Below are 22,557 nucleotides of genomic sequence, written 5' to 3' on the forward strand. Positions count from 1 at the left end.
AGACAGCGTCTCCTGTGCTGGCAGGCAGGAGCTGAGCACTGCTGCAGCAGAGGCTGGCGGGACAAGTCTGCCCGGCATAGGGAAAGGTCCCTGGGGAAGGTGAAGTGCAGGGTGCAGGTGGGAAGGGAAAAGCAGCAGCAATTTTAGCAGCAAAGAAGAGAGCTCGAGATAGGGCTGGGTACAGTCACATGTGGTTTATTTGGGGGATGCTAGAGAACTCAGTGTGGGCGGGGTGTGCTGAAGTGATTGGATTCCAACTGTGAAGAGCCAGGGGTGACTCTAACCCTTATGGAAGGTTTTGAAGGAGGGGATCCACCTGCTTCAGATTACAGTCCTTAGGTTGGGGGTGGCAGGGGTTGGTGGGTGGGAATAAGGGCCCACTAATGTGTCTAATCTGCTTTTCTGGAAGGAAACCTCTGCAACAAAGCAGACCATTTCTCACTTATCCTTGTGTGCTTGGCAGCGCTCTGCTTAGAGCAGACAGTCAGTAAATACACAGTGAAAAAAATGTTTGCACACACACACACACACACGCCCCAATTTATATTTCTCTCTTTCTTTTTTCTTTCAAGTAGGGCAATTAGGAATAGATTCAGACACCAGGAAGAAGTTCTGTGATCTCACACTGACTGCAGGGGGCCATAGGCTTCAGTTTCTTTGCACATTGATGCACTCATCGTGAGATGAAAGCAGTTCCTCCTCTTCCTTTTTTATGGGTTTTATCAAAATTTTGACTGCTCCGAGCGTCTTCCTCATCAGCACAAATGTATGGAACTAATAGTAGAATATATTAGGGGTGGATTAACACGGAGATCCTAATGGCTAGCTATTTGGGTTACCAATGCTACTGCCTGAATACAGGTAAAGGGGAAAAGGTAAAACAGATTCATTTTCTTGCATCCCGGATTTCTTTTAATTTTCTCAGACATAAATCAATTCATAAATTCAAATAGACCCAAAAAGTATATTCTTTAAAGAAAAATGGGAAAACGAGAAAAATCCCTACCAACTACAGTTTGGAAGAATGGAAATATTATGGATTATTGTTCTTGACTTAATTAATACTCATTTTTAGTAGAAGTGTGAACACATGCCTACCACATTCTGTTGATGTTTGTGGATTTATTTTTAGAGAGAGGGAGAAACAGAGAGGAAGATAGACTCAGAGACCGTCAGACATTTAGCTCCTTGTCTACAGTAGAGAGTTTATTGAGAATTAGAATAAAAATTAGCAAGAAGCAAATATTATCCACAAAACGCCAAAGCTTAATCTGTGGCCAAAAGACTTGGCCTGGCACTTAGAGGTAAAGTATAGCTCCTTTCTGCATATGAAGAAGGCACATCTATTTCCTATTCTTTTGGCACCATTTTCCCAAAGCACACACACTCATTAACTGATGGTTGTGATGGAATTCTGTCCTATTTAGCTTCAACGGCTAGATTCTTAACCATTTAAAACGTATTCAGAAACAAAAACCCGCTCTAGTCAATGGAGAAACCACTTTATAGGTCTGTGTTATGCTCTATTTATATTTATTCTATTAAGTCCTCATTGATCCTGGGAAAATGATGAAGTCTTACATTTTTGAATTGTTTTATTGCTTACACAGCATGTTTCATTCATTACCCTATGGAAATCTTAATACTTTAAAGGGAAGACATTTTTATTTGATTACACAGTTAGGAAACCTGAGATTCTGCTATTTCTTGAGATCACTTGGCTAGCATTTCACAGAGTCATGTCCAATACCTTCATAGTCTGACTCCTATATCAACGTTTGCTCAAAAAAAAAAAAAAAAAAGAAGGAAGCAAAAGAAAAAAAGGACTGACATAACACTGCAGTAAACCTGTGAATCTTAATAGGGAAATCAGTTGTGTTCTAATTTCTAAGTACTTGATTCAAGCAGAAATTGAAATAAAATTTAGAGGCTTCCCTGGTGGCGCAGTGGTTGAGAATCCGCCTGCCGATGCAGGGGATACGGGTTCGTGCCCTGGTCCGGGAAGATCCCACATGCCGCAGAGCGGCTGGGCCCGTGAGCCATGGCCGCTGGGCCTGTGCATCCGGAGCCTGTGCCCCGCAATGGGAGAGGTCACCGTAGTGAGAGGCCCGCGTACCGCAAACAAAAAAAAGTATAAAATTTGAAATGAGCCACTCTCATTTCTTGATGACTTACCATGTGCTAGGCATTGAAAAGTACATGCATCATCTCATTTAATTCTCCTTACAACCCTAAGAAGTGGAGAAATAGAGTCGCTTCTGATTTGCTAGATGAAGAAAGAGTTGAGAGAAAAACAACTAGAAATAATGTTTACTGAGGGTTTCCTCTGTGTAGTCATAGTGCTATATGTTTTACATACAATTTCTCAGTTGTTCCTTAAATCTGTGAAGGAGAAACCCATTTTACAGGTGGTACAACCAAGGCACAGGGAAGTGAAGTATATTGTCTAGGTTCACATAGCTAGTTAAGTGGCAGAGCTGGGATCTGAACCCAAATAGTATTTTGCCCAGAATCTGGGCACTTCCCACCTAGCTAAGGCTGCAGGCCAGTCTCTTCTCATTCTGTTTGGGTCAGAGGTTGGGAAGATGTGTGTCATTCAGGGTACTCAGGGCTCTTGGGCATGTCACGGGAGCAGCGTCATACCTTGTCGGACAGGCTGGTAATGAGCCACCTTTTCCTACAAGAAAAGGAAGAACTGAATAGGAACTTTTACAAGGACTTTGATGTGGGGAGAGTCTGTCTGGAAATACCACATTATTGGGGCTTGAGCAGTAAATATGCTTCGATTTTCACTGTAAGGCAGGGGTTTGGACCAGTTGGAAGTGTGTTTACTCCCATGAATCTGAAGAGAGAACAAGGTTAGGTTAAGTAGCTATCAATAACCGTTGACGATAAGCAAAAAACCAACTCTGGGACTGTCGTTGTCACAGTCTCTTAAATAGATTATGAGGCTAATACTTACTACTTGTTTATTTTATATTATTTGTTATTGGTTTCAGGTGCACAGAATTGGATTAATATAATCCTGCTTTGTAACACACTACACTGGTCCTTGCGACTTGTTTATACTGATCATTGTTTTTTTTTTTTTTTTTTTTTGCGGGCCTCTCACTGTTGTGGCCTCTCCCATTGCGGAGCACAGGCTCCGGACGCGCACGCTCAGCGGCCATGGCTCACGGGCCCAGCCGCTCCGCAGCACGTGGGATCTTCCCGGACCGGGGCACGAACCCGTGTCCCCTGCATCGGCAGGCGGACTCTCAACCACTGCGCCACCAGGGAAGCCCCTGATCATTGTTTTAAATAATTCTATTTTAAAGCATAGTTTAGTGCTTCTAGGTACTCTGGACCCAGAGCTACAGCTCTGGAGCATGGTTTATCTGTGGAATCTTTTCCCATATTCTGGACATAAAACCTGGAAGGAAGTGGCTTTGGAGAATCAGCCCTGAAACCCAGAGGGTGGGGGCAGTGACCCTGCCATTGGTAAGAAGCTTCTCTCCTTTCCACCAGGGGTTAAGGTCTCAGGGCGGGGTCAGCCAGGGGCTTGGTAAAGACAGAGTGTTCATGACGTCCTCTGCAGATTCCAAGGAGATGAAACAAACAAGTGGTCATTTTCCAGGAAAATTGAGGCCATGCTTCCAGTGCCCTGAGAATCCTCATACTCAGCATTCATCTGCCAATTTAAAAAGTTGCTCATACCCTCAACCCTTTTCCTTGGGAGGGCCAGCTGGGGTGAGGCCAGCGCAGCTGCTTCTGAAGGGAAATTGGGGAAAATGCACCTTGCCCGTGGCCTGGTTAGAAGTCTAACCAGGCTTTTACAGGGAAAAGTTGAGGTTGCCTTGCAGAGAAATTTCTTCCCATCCAGGAAGACTTTCATACTTGTCTCTTTCTTCCTCATCGCAACTTCTTTCTGTGTCTATGGAAAAGATATTTTTTTCTAACTTCCCTGCCCCCAAAGTGGGTTTTAATTGTGATACCAAAGTGGGGCATTTTGCGTTTCTAATGGTTGAGCTCATTGGAAAGACTATTCCTCTATCCAGGGCATTGGGGTTAGTTTTTTTTGGTTATTTGTTTCTAGTTTGGCAGCACATTGCAATGGCCAAGAGCATGAACTCTGCAGTCATGTTTACCGGTTTCAAGTTCCAACTCCAGCGTTTACTAGCACATTTTTTTTTAAACCTTTGGCAACATATTTAAGTTTGCTAAATTTTAGTCTTTTCCTGAGAACTACCTCATAAAGTTGGCATGAAGATAAATTAAAGCATCCTTTGTAATTCACTTAGCACAGCTCGCAGCACATAGTAGGTCCTCAGTAAATGTTAGCTGTAGATGCTATTATGAAACATAGGTCTTAATATACTTGTACTTTTATCTCTCCTGGCTGGATGCCCCCAAGTAGGACTTTTGGGTTCAAGAGTGTGTGCATTACACATTTATTTTATTTATTTTAAAAATTTATTTATTTTATTTTTGGCCGCATTGGGTCTTTTTTGCTGCTCACGGGCTTTCTCTAGTTGCAGCGAGCAGGGGCTACTCTTCTTTGCGGTGCATGGGCTTCTCATTGCAGTGGCTTCTCTTGTTGCGGAGCACAGGCTGTAGGTGTGCGGGCTTCGGTAGTTGTGGCTCACGGGCTCTAGAGGGCAGGCTCAGTACTTGTGGCACACGGGCTTAGTTCTGCGGCATTACACATTTTAAATCACAGTGTCTGATTACTATCTAAAAAGTTTGCAGCAATTTATAGTCCTGTTAATTAGCAAACAGAGTAACCTTCTTCTCCAAACCTTACCAACATTGGGAGATAAGGAATCATCTCAATTTTGGCTAATTTGATGGGTAGAAACGGTTTCTTATTATTTTAATTTGCATTTTCCTGATCTCTAAAGAGACAGTGCATCTATACATAGATTTATTGGCCATTTTCGGACTCTCTCCTACATGTGAACAGTCTATGTCTGTTCACAGCTTTGTCTATGGGATTTTTACCAATACTGCTATTTTGAATAAACAAATATTACTAATTTATAAGAAATCTCCATGAATTAAGGATATTATCTATGTTGAAAATATATCTCTCATCCTATTATTTGTCTTCCTTTTCTTTTGTGATCTTTTGTTATACTGCCATTTACATTTTTTTTATATAGAGCGATGTAACCATTTTTCTTTTATGTCTCCTGGGTCTTCTCTTATTTATCAAAGATGTTTGAGTGCCATGTATATCCTAGAATCGTACTCTTGTTCTCATTTCACTACAGCAATGGCTCTCAATTTTCTGTGAGCATCAGAATCACTTATGAAGCACTTTAAAACTGTGTTTTCTTGGGCTTGATCATAGAATTTCCAGGAGTGGAGCTTAGATGCATGCTTATGAAAAAGGAGAGTCTCATTTTGAAAAATGAGTCCCTCTTAAAAGTAGGTTCTTTGTTTCCCCTATCCCCACCCCAAAAAGTAGATTCTTAAATTGGCAAAATGTTGCTATAGATTTTGAAGTTGGATGCTGTTATTGGGGCCCAGTAGGTGGCCCCAAGATGTGCCTCAACGGCATACTGATAATTTTGAATGAAAGTTATTTAAGAAATGGCCAATGCAAGAGGGACACTGTGACCCTCTGCTGTCTCCTCCAAAGCAGGAAATCAATCTCTCATATGAAAGGTGTACTCTTTACACCTGCAGGTAGAAGGGCACCCTTATTGCCAGAGGTAGGGAATTGGGGCCCAGAAGCCTGTATAAGTAAATCTTGTTACTTCTTTAATTTACTACCCCAAGCCCAAACTCAGTTTAGATTTTTCACTAATTGAGCACCCCAAACGCAAGTTTCTTTGTTGTGTCAATTCCTCGCAAATTTGTTGCTTCTTTGTCTAAAAAGTATAAAAGCTGCCTACTTTGGCTACTTCTTAGGTTCCATTTCTATGAGACCTCTGTGCACACAATTAAAATTAGTTTCTTTTCTCTTAATCTGTCTTGTGCCAATTTTATTAGTCCAGCCACAAGAACTCAAGAGGTGTAGAGGGGGAATTTCCTCCTCCCAACACTATAGGTGGAATGTTTGTATCCACCTGAAATTCATATGCTGAAATCTTAACCCCTAGTGTGATGGTTTTAGGAGATTGGCCTTTGGAAGGTAATTAGGTTATGAGGGTGGATCCCTCCTAAATGGGATTAGTGCCCTTATAAAAGAGACCACACAGAGCTCCTTAGCCCCTTCCCCTCCCCTATGTGAGGTTACAGCGAGAAGAGGACTGTCTGTGAACCAGGAAGAGGGCTTTCACCAGAACTCAACCATTCTTTAAAAAAAAAAAATAATTAATTAATTAATTAATTAATTAATTATTGGCTGCCTTGGATCTTTGTTGCTGTGTGTGTGCTCTCTCTAGTTGTAGCAAGTGGGGGCTACTCTTCATTGTTGTGTGTGGGCTTCTCATTGTGGTGGCTTCTCGTTGCAGAGCACGGGCTCTAGTCATGTGGGCTTCAGTAGTTGTGGCACACGGGCTCAGTAGTTGTGGCTCCCGGGCTCTAGAGCACAGGCTCAGTAGTTGTGACACACAGGCTTAGTTGCTCCGCGGCATGTGGGATCTTCCCAGACCAAGGATTGAACCCATGTCCCCTGCATTGGCAGGCGGATTCTTAACCACTGCGCCACCAGGGAAGCCCCAGAACTCAACCATTCTTGCACCCTGATCTTGACCTCCAGCTTCCATAACTGTGAGAAATACCTTTCTGTTGTTTGTAAGCCACCCAGTCTATGCTCTTCTGTTACAGCAGCCCAAATGAACTAAGACAGTGCTAAGACAGTGGGTGACAGGCACTTGAGAATTCATTATCTGTTCTCCTTACTTTTGAATATGTTTGAAAATTTCCATAAGCAGTAATCTTAAAAGAAGAAGTTCTGATAGCATGTGAAGCTTATCCAAGTTGCTGTCCTAATCAGAGTTGGCTAAGCAGCAGAGATGTTAAATCGACTTGGAAGGTCAGCTAGGAAGGGACGTGGCCTCCTCGTGGTGGTGTTGAGCAATAGTGCAGCCGCCCATGTGGGTGCTGAGCCAGGGCACGAGCAGCCTGCCAGGGCTGTGCTGGGTCCTTGGACCCTGAACAGTAGGGCCTCCTCTCTTTCCACTTGCTTCACAGCTTCTCTCTCAGTTCTGCAGGACCCCGTGAAGAGGCAGGAGCAGATATTTCTGTTCCTTGGAGAGGCAAGTATAAAATGGAAGTCAGTCTTCAAATCTCTATTTGGGAAGATAGCAGTAAATGGTGGGAGTGGTAGTGTTCTCATCTGCCATCAGACTGGCCTCTCTCTCCCTCCATTAAAAATCCTTTGTCAGTCATCTTACACGCACTCTAAATCTTCCATTTTCATCTCTCTCTCTTTTATCCCCAGCATGACATTCTTTTCCTAGTCATGGTAACTTCTTGGTCTTGACTGTGATTTGCTTACTTCTGCAAATCTGCAATGAAGTGTTAGGAACAGTATTAAAATAGAGGCCCTACCCCAGTGACACTTACCTGGAGCCCCGCACAGTACCTATTATTAACAGAACGCACAGTTGAAGGAGGATAAACACAAAACACACATAAATCAACCTGGGATGCTTCACCCAGACTTTCCCAATCCCTAGTCCTCCCCTCTTGCAAAATACTACTCAAAACACAGCTCAGGGGAAGCCCAGGACAAACTTGCTCTCCATTTGTCAATGTGTAAGGCTAAAGATAACCAGGTAATTAAAGAGAACCATCAGTGCAAAGGAGGAGTTGAACCATGAACAAGCAGAACAAACTTCCGCTAGGGGAAAAGGAGATAATGCTGGGGAGGAAGAGAACTTTTGAGGTGGTCTCAGTAGAGATGGGAGAGATTCAACAGGACATTATATCCATAAATTGAAAGCAAGTTGCCATTGAAAGGGATAGTCAGAAAACTAGAATTCTTGAAATTGAAATCTTGACAATATGATTATCAAAATTAATTTCAGGGACTTCCTTGGCAGTCCAGTGGTTAGGACTCCATGCTTCCACTGCAGGCGGTGTGGGTTTGATCCCTGGTCAGGGAACTAAGACCCCACATGCTGTGTGATGTGGCCACAAAAAAAAAAATTTCAAAATTCCACAAAAGTCTGAAAAATAAAATAGATGCAGCCAAGGACTGAATTCGAAATCTGGAAGATAAAGTTGAAAAAAGAAATCTTCTGAAAATTAGAGACATGATGTCAAGAGATAAAAGAAGGTTGGGAAAAGATCGAAGCAGTTTACCTTCCAGTTCCTCTAATAGGAGTCTCAGAAGATGGAAAGAGAACACGGAGAGAGGATGTGACTTTTCTTGCCTCCTTTGTCATAGGTTAGGTGACCATAGATGTGTGGGTTTATCTGTGGACTTTCTATCCTGTTCCACTGATCTATATTTCTATTTTTGTGCCAGTACCATACTGTTTTGATGACTGTAGCTTTGTCATATAGTCTGAAGCCAGGGAGCCTGAGGACTTTGGATTTTGATTGGACAGTCATTTAAGCTCAGCATCTGGAAACTTAAACTTATGGACATTAAGAAGCATAAGCTTAAAAAAATACCCATTAACCTTAATGTCAGACTCATATTTTGTAATCTTTTTGAACTGTTCTTTAGTAACTAATAGTTCTTGTTTTGAAGAAATATATATATATATATATGTATAAAATTCAGCCACTCCTCTAGTTTCACTTCACTTTTTTTCTGCTAAATCCAAGTAAAATGAAATGAGAGAATTTTTTAGAAATTTTATTTTTTTATTGAAGTATACTTGACATACAACATTCTATTAGTTTCAGGTATACAACATAATGATTCAACATTAAAGAAATATTTACAGCAGTTATCTTTGGGTTGTGGGATTGGAATGGTGTGTGTGTCTGTGTGTGTGTGTGTGTGTGCGTGTGTGTGTATAGTTTCCTTCTTGATGCCCCACTTTCCACTAATCATTGCCTTCACACTTGCAGACTCATATTTTTTTTAAAGGAGCTCACCTACTTACAGCAGGTGTAGGTTTTCTTGTTGAACGCTCCTGCCTACAAGATTTTAGTTTCTCAAGGACCAGGCCTAGGCCTCTACCCTGTTCCTCTTCTTCTGGCCTGGCTTGCTCAGCCTCAGGCTGCCCCCACCAGGTCCTGGAGGGTTTCCTGGGCAGATGAGAGCCTCTTGGCCCTGTGCCCCTTGATCCCTGCACTCTCATGGGCACCCCACATGGGGTGAGGGAGAAGGGGAGGCAGCTGGTCCAGGTTCGGGTAAGCATGGTGATGGGAACCCACAATGCAAGAGCCTCGAGTTCTCTGTACCAATCATTAGACTTTCAAAGTTGCATAAAATATAAATCAGAGGCCCAAATGCTTACTAATGTCGAGTCAGCACAATAAAGTAATCAATAAACAAAATTGTCTGGGAGGAACAGACTAAACTCAGAGCCTCTTCCCATGAATAAGTATTTATGGGGACAAAGGAGTTTTGAAGTGAATCAACTCATTTATTTGTAGAGATTTGGGGAATTGTCACAAGGGCTTGAAAGGGTAATGAACATGGGAAACTCTCAATGTTGGGATCATCTTGAAAAAGGCTTTCATGGAAAGGAGAGAGACTAGCACAAAATGTGTTTCCTCCCCTTAAACCATAGATTCTTCTCCTTGCCGTGCTTTCCTGCAGACAAGGAAGGCCTCTAGCAGAGAGAGTGAGAATAAAAAGGGGAAAGGAGAAAATGGAGAGAGGACATTTGAGCTGGTAGTGAGGATGAAACCCTGAGAGGCAGTGAGTACTTCAAACAGGACCATGAGTCATAGAGCGACGCATAGGTCTGTGGGTCACTTTCCTTTCTTTGCCCCCAGATCTTGGCATTATCTTGACTTTCATCTCTATGTTCTGCTTGTAGCATCTATATTGCAAAGGGCAAGGCCATTTTTAACATCTTCATAGCTCCTACATGCTTCCTGTCGGAAGGCAAACTCGTTAGAATACATCTACATCCCAAATTAAATATAATTTTTTGGTAAACATTTTTGACAGGATATTACATTGAACCATAGGAAACTGCCATTTTTACAGACCCTCAGAACAGTCACACATTAGCAATTTCATATTGTTCAATCTAATAATTCTGTCTTTGAAAGTATTTGGCTGTAAGTTGTGCCTTTAATTTACCATTATTTGGAATTACCTGGTGGTCCAGTGGTTAGCACTTGGTGCTTTCACTGCAGTGGTCCTGGTTGGGGAACTAGGACCAAAATAAATCAATAAATCAATAAATCATAATTTACCATTCGCTAAGATTTCTCTGCAACTACTACATAGAGGCTGGGAATTTATGTAAACTGAGAACTCGTAACCTACAGATGATTATTCGAGGTAATGACACTTTAGATGCTCATAAATACGAAAGGGAATAATTAATGGAGTTGACTTAAGTGGCATCTGTAAACTGTCCTTTAAACATTTATGAGCTGAAAACCTCCTCGTTGTTTTTATTTCGGGGCTGTGGCCGGTTGGCTCCTGGTGGCAGGCTCTGATGAGTGATTAGTGTGTGGGAGGTTTATTAGAGGAGATGCTGGGCTAGCACCCGTGGGGGAGGGGAAGGAGCCACACTGGACAGAGGCTGGGCTGTAGGATTGTCACAACCCGCCTCAGCAGCCTCATAGAGAGCTTGGAGCAAGGATGGTCTTCATGCTGTCTGGTTTGGGGCCCCGGTCGCTGGATACAGGCTGCCATCCGCCCCTGGGAGGAGACTGTCGAGAGAGCCAGCAGCTGAGGGCTTTAGCCAACGATGTTCCCAGCAGCTGAGGAAACACCCGTTGTCCTGACGTGGGGATCTAGTTAGCAAAACACAGCATCCACGACAGTGCCATTTCTTTTCTTTTTTTTTTTTTTTTTTTTTGCGGTATGCGGGCCTCTCACTGTTGCGGCCTCTCCCGTTGCGGAGCACAGGCTCCGGACGCGCAGGCTCAGCGGCCATGGCTCACGGCCTCAGCCGCTCCACGGCACGTGGGATCCTCCCGGACCAGGGCACGAACCCGCGTCTCCTGCATCGGCAGGCGGACTCTCAACCACTGCGCCACCAGGGAAGCCCAGTGCCATTTCTTTTAAGGTCTTCTCGTAGCGCCCTAGCACTGGGCCTGGGGGACAGGGGTCAATGGCCTGTGTGAGAAGCTGATGGGGCTTGAGGCTTTTACATAGACTTTTGGCTTTTAGGGAGAGAAAGGCTTTCAAGTAGACTTAAGAGGAAAAGGGAGGGTATTGGGTGAGACTAGCCAGCAGATGTCAAGGTGGAGAGAGCTCTGGGTAGGGTCCTGAGTCCTGCCTGTTGGATCCTCACTGGTCTTACCTGTGAATCAAGGGGGGGCACAGACCCTATGAACCCCGTCTCCTCCTCCTCCAGCCCTAGCACTGGGCAGTGCTCTGGGTCTCACCCCATTGATGCCAAAGTAGAGCAAATCAGAGTCACTAACTGATTCAGATTTGAATTAGGCCGTTTGTGAATCTTCTCCTCATTCCTTGCTCACTCTCGGGGATTGGTGAGGCAGAGATGAAGGCAGGATCCAAGCCAGGCCATTTTACAGAGAATCACATTGATTTCTCCTTCGTCTGGCTCGGGACTCTGAACAGGCACATGTATGAATAGGACAGGCCGTTTCATCGCTGAGCAGCAGGCAGCAGGTCACAGAAAGAAAAAGAAGGAAGAAAAATTGGAGAGGAGCCGAGAATTAGAAAACCGATGGCTGAGTCACACGCCTGCTGTGCCCACTTGGGCAGCACCTGGAATAATACAGAGACAATTAGTGTGGCCCCTGTGCCAGGATGACACAGCAACACGGGAAACATCTGTATTTTTTCAGGGGTGATGAAAACGTTCTGGAGATGGATAGCAGCGAATGGTTGTACAATAATGAGAATACACTTAATGCCAGAGTACTGTGCACTTATAATGGCTAAATGGTAAGTTTTAGGTTATGAATATTTTGCCACAATTTATAAAAAAAAAAAAAACAGACGTGGCCGTAAGGGATGGAGGGTTGGATAAAGATGTCATAAAGTAAAATTCATGCAATTACACTGATGAAATCAATTACAGCCAAAAAACAGCAAATCTCAAAACCCACAATGCAGGCAGCGACATGCACACCCCGGTATAAATACAAAGTAGCGGAAAGAGCCAACCTGGATATCAGCTGGGTTCAAAGCCTAACTCTGCCACTTCCTAGCTGTGTGACCTTGGACAAGACACCTAACTTCTCTGAGCCTGTTTCTTATTTATAAAATCAATATGTTGACATTGGGGAATCCCTGGTGGCGCAGCGGTTAAGAATCCGCCTGCCAACACAGGGGACATGGGTTCGAGCCCTGGTCCAGGAAAATTCCACATGCTGCAGAGCAGCTAAGCCTGTGCACCACAACAACTGAGCCTACGCTCTAGAGCCCGCGAGCCACAACTGCTGAAGCCCACGTGCCACAACTACTGAAGCGTGTGTGCCTAGAGCCTGTGCTCCGCAACAAGAGAAGCCACAGCAGTGAGAAGCCCTCGCACTGCAATGAAGAGCAGCCCCCGCTCGCCACAACTAGAGAAAGCCCGCGCACAGCAACAAAGACCCAACGCAGCCAAAAAATAAATAAATAAATAAAATCTATTAAAAAAAAATTCAGGATGCCTGGACTTTAGTCATTGTTCTGCCACTGTGAAAACATGGGCAAGTCACTCACTCTTCCTGGATTTTGATTTTCTTGCTGTGAAACAAGAGTTGTACTCAGTGACCTCTATGATTAGGTCCTGCTCTAACTTGCTTTTGAGTTTCACAATTTCAGAGCACTCCGGACCTTTACTGGAAATTGTGTGTCCAGGAAAGGTGAAACTCAGAAGAGTCAGTTCTGTTAGATTGCTAGGGAGACCGTAACAAAAGTACCAGGAACTGGGTGGCTTGAACAATGAAAATTTACAGTTTCATAGTTCTGGAGGCTAGAAGTCCAAGATCAAGGTGTCTTCAGGGTTGGCTCCTGTGAGGGCTTTGAAGGGGAAACCTGTCTCATACCCCTCTCCTAGCTGCTGGTGGCTTACCAGCAGTCCTTGGCGTTCCTGTCTTCTCTGCCTTCATCTTCACGTGGCATTCTCCCTGTGTGTCTCTCTGTCTCTATGCCCACATTTTTATAAAGACACTGGTCATATTGGATTAGGCCCACCCTAATGACCTCATTTTAACTTGTTTACCCTTGTAAAGACCTTATTTCCAAGTAAGGTCTCACGCCGAGGTAACCAGGAGTTAGGATTTCAACATATCTTTTTTGGAGGACACAATTCCGCCAGCCCATAACAGCAATCATAATATGTGGTTAAATGTTTCTGTATGGAAGGAATGAAGAAGTGGATGAAAAATAGGTTTTTGAATTTTTTCAGTTAGGTGATACCTTTTTAAAAATTTCTCTGGAATACCTGAAGTTGAGTTTGTCAGGTATTATCGGGTTTGAGATGCAGTGTCCTCTCAACTGGTTCCCTCTAAGGAAATTTTACACGTTCCTTTTTTTTCTCCTCCTACTTGCTTGTTCCCCTCATTCTTTTGTGTCTCCAACTCTCATTGTATTAATTCTTACTCCATTCTCCTTCATCACCCTACCTGGATCTCAGAAAATAAGGGAATATCTGTTCTTTATTCACTATCCAGAGTAAAAATGTAGCCATCATTCTCACTGAATCATGACTTCTGCTTTCAAAGCCTCTTTTCTTCCTCCCCACTTTTCCAGGGACTCAGAAACCTTGGGCCTGGAAGGGACCTGAGTTGCTTTCTGAGCCCAGAGGTGGCTTGGGTCTCCTTGAATGGCCTATATTTTTAGGCTGGGCATGACCGTCTCTCCACTTTTCAAGTATATTAGATATCTCTTTCTAATGTCAATTTAAAATCCATTTCCCCATTCTGTCACCAGTGAGCTCTTTAGAGTGTGACAGAGCGAAGCCATTGCATCTCCCATCGGAAGCCCTTGGAAGCAACACCAGCTATGCAGGTTCAGACTCCTCGTAACATTTGAGAGGTAGTTTTCTCTGGTTCTACTAGTTACTTAACCAGTCAACTTCAGGGTCTGTGACTAATTAGTTGAGGTAGCTTGGGTAGGTTATACTTGGGTAGGTTCAAAGAGGTTATACTCTTTGAACATCAGAGTCCACATCCTTGAACTGAGTTACAGCTAAAAGACTTGAATTTAAAGGGCCTGCTTTCTTCCTGTCTAGCTTCACTTTTCTGAATCTCCGAAGATCATAGTACCGGCAGCTTTCCTGGTGGCACAGTGGTTAAGAATCCACCTGCCAATGCAGGGGACACAGGTTTGAGCCCTGGTCTGGGAAGATCCCATACGCCACGGAGCAACTAAGCCTGCAAGCCACAACTACTGAGCCTGCGCTCTAGAGCCCACGAGCCACAACTACTGAGCCTGTGTGCTACAACTACTGAAGCCCGAGTGCCTAGAGCCTGTGCTCTGCAAGAGAAGAGTAGCCCCTGCTTGGGGCAACTAGAGAAAGCCCCCGGACAGCAATGAAGACCCAGTGTGGCCAAAAATAAATAAATAAAATAAATTTATTTTAAAAAAAGACCACAGTACTTCCCTTCCCTCATGGGACTGCTGTGAAATCAAAGGTGATAGTATTTGTCAATTTTTGTTGTTGTTGTTGCTAGTAACTACTGCTGCTGCTGCTACTATAAAGGGCCTGGCAGGAGTTCCTCTTTCTAGGCTGGGTCAACAGCAGAAGTAAATGAAAAACTTTTGCTGCAAGGCACCCTGAGCTTATAGGAAGTGGTTGGGGACAGGATGTGTGGCAAAGCCAGGAGGGTTATTCAAAGAATTATTTCCAGGACTCCCCTGGTGGCACAGTGGTTGAGAGTCCGCCTGCCGATGCAGGAGACACGGGGTCGTGCCCCGGTCCGGGAAGATCCCACGTGCCGCGGAGCGGCTGGGCCCGTGAGCCGTGGCTGCTGAGCCTGCGCGTCCGGAGCCTGTGCTCCACAACTGGAGAGGCCACAGCGGTGAGAGGCCCGCGTACCGCAAAAAAAAAAAAAGAATGATTTCCGACCTGTGACCCAAGTTCTGATTGTTAGCCAACTTCTAGAGCTGTCTGGGAAATGGCCAAGTTCAGTTCTTAGAAGATCAACCTGGGAGAAGTGCATTCACTGTTTTGGAACAAATTAAGCAAAATGCAGGGTGACTGGCATCCTTTTTCTCCCCTCCCTCATCTATATCAAGAACTAGCTCCCTTTGATTTCAGAGACTTTAAGGAAAAAGGTACAGAAATGAGTTCTTTTGTTAAAAAAAAAAAATCACAAAAGAAAATAATAGGGGTTTGCATCTCCCTGGCTGGTCCTCTTTCTCACACATCTCTCTTGTGGCATGACGTAGAACAACAGAGCTCTGTGTGGACAGGTTACAGTGCACTTACCAACAGAACTGAATGGGCCCTCCCTTGTGGATGTGGCTCAGATACTCCCACTCGGTAGCTCTGATGGCCAGTTGGGTCCTTTCCACGGAACCACTGAGCGTTATTTCATCCTTGGGGTTTGCGGGATGAGTTTGCAGCCATCCTGGGCTTCTTGTCGCTCTAGTGTCTAAGAGAGCATCTGGTGGTCTTTTCAGCCACTCTAATGAAGAGAGAAGAGAGGTTGCTTTGAAGAGCCCAAGGGCTTCGCATCTGTCATGCTTACACATGAATGATTTTAGTATCCAGAGAATCACACCAGGAGCTAGTTAAAGCCATTCCTAAATTATTTATCTGGGTCAGAGTTTTGTTCACTCTCTTATTCAAGATAAAGGGACTGTTGCTCTGATAGTATCATAAAACCTCTTAACGAATCTTCCATGTTTGCTCTGTGCCTTTCTGATACTCTAGTGATTGTTAATTTTTGTTTGGGACCTGACCTTGGTATAAAACATCTACAAAATTTACCCAAATCTTGATTACCTCTATGTGTAATCAGCAGAAAACCTGTTATGTAGCATTGGTGAAACCACCTGGTACTGGTATGAATGTATATTTAGAGATGACAGAACTAAGGAATCTGAAACTTTATCATTAAAAAACAAACCCTAAAGTAAGCAAACTATAAAATATACATAATTTTTAAAACATTAAGGTGCCCATATTAGAGCAGTCATTCTCAAACTTTTCTATCTATCAGGGTTACTGCAGTAGGTCCTTGGCATAGCCTTTCAAAATCTGTTTTTTAAAAACTCCCCTGATGATTGTGATAGGCTCCATTCTACAAAATAGTCTTTTATATTTTAAAATTCAAACTCTGTCAGCAGTGGCTCTTGTGCTGTTAGTTGTTCTCACTAACCCAACTAATTCCCTTCACTTTAGCTATAAACCATAAGCTGAACTTATTTATTGCATACTTAAAAAAATATATTTATTTATTTTTGGCTGTGTTGGGTCTTTGTTGCTACGTGTGGGCTTTCTCTAGTTTCAGTGAGCCGGGGCTGCTCATTGAGGTGTGCAGGCTTCTCATTGTGGTGGCTTCTCTTGTTGCAGAGCATGGGCTCTAGATGCATGGGCTTCAGTAGTTGTGGCACGTGGGCTCAGTGGCTGTGGCTCGTGGGCTCTAGAGCTCAGGCTCAGTAGCTGTGGCGCACGGGTTTAGTTGCTCCGTGGCACGTGGGATCTTCCTGGACCAGGGATCGAACCTGTGTCCACTGCATTGGCAGGTGGATTCTTAACCCCTGTGCCACCAGGGAAGTCCCTATTGCATACTTTTAAAACATTTAGACTAATTTACAAAATCTTAGCTAAGGAATTCTATTGCTCACAAAATAATTTCTTTCATCCCTGTTAAGTTTTTCTTTTGTCTTTAATCTTCTTCTAGCTAAAAACAAAACAAAACAAAACCCCAGGAAAAACAAGAGCAGTGAATAATTTGAGAAAAATCCTTTAAGTGGCCATGTACATGTGTTTTCATGCATGCAACTGTGTTAGCCTAGGGCTTTTGGGGTTGCAATATCAGAGTCTACCTCAAATGAGCTCAAGCAGAAAAGTGAATTTATCGGCTCATGGAACTGGAAAGTCCAGGCATGCAGCTGTGTCAGCTTGATTCAGAGGATTCGAATCACCCCAGCTTCCTTCATAATCTGAGCCTTCTTTTCTCTTCTTGGACATAAGCTTCCTCCATGTGGCTAAAAGCAGTGTCCACAAGCAGCCTGAGGTTCACAAACCCATAGCCAAGTACCCTAATAGAAAGACCTCTCTTCTAATGTCTGCTTATTAATTCTATGGAAGACTCCATTTATTACCCCTGCTTGGGTCCCATCTCATTGCTGTGATGGTGCACTGTGATTGACAGTACCACCTAGACTATATGGAATGTGGAGGAACCCTCCAGAGAAAAAGTTACTCTAGAGTAGAGGTTAGCAAATTGCTTCTCAAGGGCCATAGAGTAAGTATAGTAGGCTTTATGGGCTACATAAATCACTGCTGCATATTCCTTTTCTTTTCCTACTAAGCTTTCTTTCACACTGAGGAAAAAGTACTGGGAATAGGATCAAAATTGAGCAGGAAAAGGAAAATAGTGACAAAGGAAAGAGGGAATGCAGAAAAAATGGGTGAGGGTAAATTGGAGCATAATTTAGAAAGTATTAAGGCCATATTCCCTATTACAAAAGAACACAATGAGCTCTAGAGCTGTGAGGCTAGAAAAGTGATTATTGGCATCCACCCTTTGTGAGAGTAAAAGGAAAATTCATTTCAGTTAAATAGGAGCATATCTTCTTTATATCTTCTTTATCCATTCATCTGTTGATGTATACTTAGGTTGCTTCCATATCTTGGCAATTGTAAATAATGCTGTGAACAGTGGGGTGCATATATCTTTTCAAATTAATGTTTTTGTTTTCTTTGGATATATACCCAGGAGTGCAATTGCTGGATCATATGGTAGTTCTATTTTTAGTTTTTTGAGGAGCCTCCATATTGTTTTCCATAGTGGCTGTACCAACTTACATTTCCACCAACAGTGCACCAGGGTTCCCTTTTCTCCACATCCTAACCAACACTTATTATTTCTAATCTTTTTGAAAATAGCCATTCTAACAGGTATGAGGTGTTATCTCATTGTGGTTTTAATTTGCATTTTCTTGATTAGTGATGTTGAGCACCTTTTCATGCACATGTTGAGCATCTATATGTCTTTGGGAAAATGTCTATTCAGATCATCTGTCATTTGAAAAATCAGATTGTTTGGGGTTTGTTTTATTTGTTTACTATTGAGTTATATGAGTTCTTTATATAGTTGGGGTATTAACCCTTATCGGATATGTGATTTGAAAATATTTTCTCCTATTCTTTAGATTGTCTTTTTATTTTGTTGATAGTTTCCTTTGCTGTGCGGCAACTTTTTAGTTTGATGTAGTCCCACTTGTTTATTTTTGCTTTTGTAGCCTTTTTGTTGCCTTTGCTTTTGGTGTCAAATCCAAAAAATTATTTCTAAGATCATCGTCAGGGAGCTTATGTTTTCTTCCAGGAGCTTTATGGTTTCAGGCTTTATGTTCAAGTCTTTAATCAATTTTAGTTGATTTAGCGTATGGTGGAAGATAGTAGCCCAGTTTCATTCTTTTGCACATGGCTGTCCAATGTTCTCAGTACCACTTACTGAAGAGAATATCCTTTCCTCAGTGAGTGTTCTTGGCTCCTTTTTAATAAATTAATTGACTATATATGCATGGGCTTATATTCATGCTCTCTATTCTGTTCCACTGATATATGTGTCTCTTTTTATGCCAATACCATCCTGTTTTGATTACTATAGCTTTATAATATAGTTTTAAGCCAAGCAGTGTGATGCCTCTAGCTTTGTTATTCTTTCTCAATGTTGCTTTGGCTACTCAGAGTCTTTCATGGTTCCATCCAAATTTTAGGATTATTTGTTCTATTTCTATGAAAAAATGCCGTTGGAATTTTGATAGGAATTGTGTTGAATCTATAGATCACTCTGGGTAGTATGACTATTTTAATAATACTAATTCTTCCAGTCCATGAGCACAGATGTTCTTTCCATTTGTGTCTTCCTCAATTTCTTTCATCAATGTCTTACAGTTTTCAGAGTATAGATTTTTCACCTCCTTGGCTGAATTTATTGCTAGGTATTTTATTCTTTCTGATGCAATTGGAAATGGATTGTTTTCTTATTTTCCCTTTCTGATAGTTCATTATTAGTGTAAAGAAACACACTGAGGGCTTCCCTTGTGGCGCAGTGGTTGAGAGTCCGCCTGCTGATGCAGGAGACACGGGTTCGTGCCCTGGTCTGGGAGGATCCCACGTGCCGTGGAGCGACTGAGCCCGTGAGCCATGGCTGCTAGGCCTGTGCGTCCGGAGCCTGTGCTCCGCAACGGGAGAGGCCACAACAGTGAGAGGCCCGCATACCGCAAAAAAAAAAAAAAAAAAAAAGAAACACACTGATTTTTGTATATTGACTTTTGTATCTTGCAACTCTAATGAATTTATTATTTCTAACAGCTTTTTTTTTATGGAGTCTTTAGGGTTTTCTATATAAAATATCATGTCATCTGCAAATAGTGACAGTTTTACTGCTTCCTTTCTGATTTGGATGCCTTTTACTTCTTGCCTAATTGCTATGGCTAGGATTTCCAGTACCATGCTGAGTAAAAGTGGTGAATGGGCATCCTTATTTTGTTCCTGATCACAGCAGAAGAGCTTTTACATTTTTTCCCATTGTGTATAATATTAGCTATGGGTTTGTCATATATGGCCTTTATTATGTTGAGATATGTTCCTTCTATACCAACTTTGATGAGACTTTTTATCATGAAAGGATGTTGTTGAATGCTTTTTCTGCATCTGTTGAGATGATCATATGATTTTTATCTTTCATTTTGTTAATGCAGTGTATCACATTGATTAATTTGGAGATGTTGAACCATCCTTGCATCCCTGGAATAAATCCCACTTGATCATGGTGTATGATCTTTTTAATGTATTGTTGAGTTTCGTTTGCTAATACTTTGTTGAGGATTTTTACATCCGTGTTCATCAGGGATATTGGCCTATACTTTTCTTTTTTGTAGTATCCTTGTCTGGTTTTGGTATCAAGGTAATACTGGTCTCAGAAAATGAGTTTGGAATTGTTCCTTCCCCCTCTATTTTTTGGTAGAGTTTGAGAAGGTTTTGTATTAATTTTTCTTTAAATGTTTACAGAATTCACCAGTGAAGCCATCTGGTCCTGGACTTCTTCTGTTGGGAGGTTTTTGATCACCAATTCAATCTTCTTACTAGTAATTAGTTGGTTCAGAATTTCTATTTCTTCCTGATTCAGTTTTGGTAGGTTGTATGTTTTTAGGAATTTATCCATTTTTTCTAAGTTGTCCAATTTGTTGGCGTATAATTATTTATAGTAGTCTCTTATGATCCTTTGTATTTCTGTGGTTATCAGTTGTAATGTCTCCTCTTTTATTTCTGACATTTATGAGTCCTCTCTCTTTTCTTGGTGAGTTTGACTACAGGTGTGTCTATTTTGTTTATCTTTTCTAAAAACCAACTCCTAGTTTCCTTTTCGATTGTCTTTCTCTTTTTATTTGAAATTTTTCTCATTTTTTAATGTAGGCATTTATCACTATGAACTTCCTTCTTAGAACTGCTTTTGCTGCATCCTATAAGTTTTGATATGTTGTATTTCATTTGTCTCACAATATTTTTTGCTTTCTCTTTTGATTTCTTCTTTGACCCACTGGTTGTTCAGTGGCATGTTGTTTAATCTCCAGATATTTGTGAATTTTCTACTTTTCTCTTCTTGTAATTGATTTCTAGTTTCATACCATTGTGGTCAGAAAAGATGCTTGACATTATTTCAATATTCTTAAATTTATCAAGACTTGTTTTGTGGCCTAGCATGGGATTTATCCTGAAGAATGTTCCATATATGCTTCCAATAGACTGTTTTTGTTTTTTTTTTTCTCCCCTGTGCTATGTGGCTTGTGAGATCTTAGTTCCCTGACCAGGAATTGAACCCGGGCCCCCTGCAGTGGATGCGCAGAGTCCTAACCACTGGACCACCTAGGAATTCCCTCCAACAGACTTTTAAGAATTACAAGACAATTTGCACACTGACTAGATAGATATTTGATGATATTAAACATTGTTATTTTTAGGTGTAATGAAATATATTACAAACAATGAAATTTGGGTTTCATTTAGAATGGGGTGAAAATGAATTCCTTCTCACTTCTGATATTCTATCATAGGAATCAGCTCATTGATAATGCTAAAAATTTGTTTGGAATATATGCTACTATTCCTCATTAAGCAATGTGCTTATAGATATATGGGTTATTTAAGTGTCAAAAACTTTTGAAAAGGAGCTAGCTCTGAACACAGACATATAAATCTTCAGATATATGTGATAAGCTGTGAAAACAAGAAGTCATCAACTATGCTATAGAATGCTATCTTTCTCACATTACTCTGAAAAACAGAGATAGGCTGAGAAACCAGTTCTTTTTAGTCTACTTAAATCGAAATAGAAATATTGGTTCAAATTATTTGAAAAGACCCGATTTGTTCTTTCAGGCTAGAGCTTCTTTAAGCAAATGTGTAAATTCATACAAATAGAAGAACTGAAAGACAGTTTTTCTGCAAAGTACTAATTATCACTCCTAATGTGGGTCTCTTAGAGTGAAAGTGTTAAGTATAATCTCTTTGAATATTCTATCTATTCCATATATCTCTGTATATCTATACTCTCTCTGCATATTCTTAAACCAGTGGATTTAGAAAAGTTTTCAAAAATGGGATTGGATCAGGATATGTGCTGAATTGGCACCTGGCGAGTTAGATTGCTTTGAGTATTCCAGCCCGAAGAAGGACATATTCCGATGATAGGAATCTGTCCTGTGTTTAATAGGCTCAGCCCCTTTACCAGGGTGTGAGGGCAGGATCTCCAAGTACATAGTCTACACAAGTTGCTCCCAGTTTCCCACGGTACCATGTCCACTGGAAAACCTTTGAGAGCTTAAGGAAGAGGTCAGGGTGGAGAGCCCACCTCTGGTTCTTTTGATGGTTTTGCTCTTAGGGGTTGGTTGGCTGCAGATTTGTTAGGGTGCTCTCACCTCCCTCTTTATGTTCTTTGCTCTCTTTTCACCCACAGCCCGAGCTGGCTGAGGCAGCAGTCTGGATTGCTGTGGACCTTCTGGACTGCCTGCTCTTTCTTTCCCCACTTGGAAAGCTCTGCACGTATGATTTCTTATTTTTCACCCCTTGCCCCAAACCTGCAGGCAGTCAGCTGCCTGAGAAGTTGTTTTGATGAGGTTGATACAGCCCTTCCCAGCTCCGACCGGCTCCTCAGTGAACAGCCTAGGTCAGAGTCAGAAGGAACTCAAAACAGCTGGACATGCCCTAGCTAGTCATTCTCAAGTAGCTGGGTCAGATGAGGCACCCGAAGAAAAGAGTCATAGAGACTGACGTACAGCCCTGAGACCTGCAGGCGCTGATTGATGGAGAGCCGGTGTGTGATTCTGGCAGCAGAAGAGCAATAGACAACGCACACATTCACGCACACCCATATGGCACGCACACTGACCACGCACTG

The 22,557-nt window shown here is 42.3% G+C and overlaps 1 pseudogene; it reads left to right on the forward strand.

The window, feature by feature from the left end:
- The first annotated feature begins 11,738 nt into the window (after positions 1–11,738).
- LOC131763150 (U6 spliceosomal RNA) lies at positions 11,739–11,832 on the forward strand (annotated as a pseudogene).
- Positions 11,833–22,557: the final 10,725 nt, after the last annotated feature.

Source organism: Kogia breviceps, chromosome 9 (genome assembly GCF_026419965.1).
Source record: "Kogia breviceps isolate mKogBre1 chromosome 9, mKogBre1 haplotype 1, whole genome shotgun sequence".
Classification (NCBI taxonomy): domain Eukaryota; kingdom Metazoa; phylum Chordata; class Mammalia; order Artiodactyla; family Physeteridae; genus Kogia; species Kogia breviceps.